The sequence below is a fragment of the Leuresthes tenuis genome, unplaced genomic scaffold (genome assembly GCF_036924035.1).
Source record: "Leuresthes tenuis unplaced genomic scaffold, fLeuTen1.0.hap1 SCAF_56, whole genome shotgun sequence".
In the NCBI taxonomy this organism is placed as follows: Eukaryota; Metazoa; Chordata; class Actinopteri; order Atheriniformes; family Atherinopsidae; genus Leuresthes; species Leuresthes tenuis.
This window is the reverse complement of record NW_027325410.1, coordinates 5,619-7,504: the sequence shown is the minus strand read 5'-3', so window position 1 is coordinate 7,504 and position 1,886 is coordinate 5,619. Positions and strand designations below refer to the sequence as shown.

At 42.5% G+C, this 1,886-nt stretch overlaps 1 pseudogene; it reads right to left on the bottom strand.

The window, feature by feature from the left end:
* Positions 1-789: 789 nt before the first annotated feature.
* LOC140285770 (U2 spliceosomal RNA) lies at positions 790-966 on the bottom strand (annotated as a pseudogene).
* Between the last annotated feature and the right edge of the window lie 920 nt (positions 967-1,886).

The following is a 1,886-nucleotide window of genomic DNA, read 5'->3' as shown; positions in this document are numbered from 1 at the left end:
CTTTTGATGGTGTATGTTCGGGCATTCGAACCTTTTCTTACCCGCTTTTTACAAACTATGCTCGGACATTCAAACCTTCTTGTAGCCGAACACATCCACTCCTGCTTTTGATGATGTATGGTATGGCATTCGAACCTACTTGTTGCCCGCTTTTCATTAATTATGGGTGGACATTCACACCTTGTCACAGCCAAACACCCTGTTTCGATCATGTATGGTTGGACATTCGCACCTTTTCTCACCCGCTTTTTGCAAACTATGGTCGGCCATTCACAGCTTCCTCTCCACCATACTTGTATGGTGGGATATTCACACCCACTTGCATCCGAAGACCTCCGCCCCCACTTTTGTTGATATTTAGTCGGTCATTCGCACCTTACCCGCTTTTGGCAAACTATGGCCTTCTTGCAGCCAAAAACCTCTGATCTCGCTTTTGATGATGTAAGGTTGGGCATTCAGACCTTGCTTCACCTGCTTTTCACCAAATATAGTCGGACATTCACACCTTCTTGCAGCCAAACACTTCCGCTCCACCTTTTAGTTTTCTATGGGGCATTCACACCTTTATTTTCACCGCATTTTATAAAAACACCACAGGAACACCGTATTGAGGCTTTGTTCTGACCGCTCATTCGGTGTCGCGTTTCTTTCAAGCATTTCTCCTGGTTAGCCCGCACTCGGCTCGCTCCCAGAGCCGTGTTAAAGTCTACTTCACATTCACTCTCTTTTCTCAGCAGACTAAAAGAAACTTCCATCCTGCACCGCTGTTAGCTTTTTCACAAGAGCAGAGGAGAGCGCACCGTTCCCAGCGGCACTGCAGTACCGGGTCGATGCTTGGAGTGAACGGAGCAAGCTCCTTTTTCAACTCCTATTGATAAAAATCCATTAAATATGTAGTCCTTGCATAGACATATCACATATTAAACTGATAAGTACAGATGGATTATGTGCAATTAGTAAAGAGAGTAGAGGACGATCTCTCTCGTTGGAAGTCCTTACCTATATCACTTATGGGGAGAGTTACAACCATTAAAATGATGATACTACCAAAAGTTAACTATTTGTTCTCAATGATCCCCATAAAACCATCTGCTACTTGGTTTAAGCCACTAGATTCATGCATCTCCAAATTTCTGTGGAAAAACAAACCACCACGTATTAGTTTAAAAACCCTACAGAAGACCAAGGACAGTGGTGGATTAGATTTACCTCATTTTCAGCACTATTCCTTAGCCAATAGGTTACAATATATATCAAAATGGTTTAAACCTTGTTGTTGTCACAGTTCCCAGAGACGTTGTAATCGTTGAGGATTCTATATTCACCCCCTCATTAGAGGCACGTGTTGCAGATTGATGACACTGAATCTTCTTCTCTGTTCATTGCTGGCATCATTCCCAGCATCGTAAGTGTTCGTGGCATTGTTAGCCTCTTCTTCTGGATCTTGATATCGAGCATCCTTTTGTATTTCTGGTTTGTAAGTCCTCTCTCTTCGTTCACCGGAGTCTTCGTCTCTTTGTCCTTGAGTTTGGTGATTTTTTCTTCTTTTGATGCCTTGACACAGTGTGACAGGTGATACCACATGGGAGATCCTTTAACTTGGACTGCTGTCCCTGTGCTGCGAAATGGCTGTGCTGCTCAAATGGTCTCTCCTTCATCATATACACAGTTATTTATACATCACCTTCCACCATGAAGCGTTGTCCCTTTTTGTTTCTCTCTTTGTTCTTAAAATGCTGTTATAAATGTCTAAACCAATCCATTAAACTAGATCATTTTGGCAGTAAAGCGATCTACAATGTGCTTGGTCGCAAAGCTGCTCATCTGTGGTAAACAGCTCTTCAGAAAGGCATTCTTCAATTGATTTCACTCATTTTATGTAATAA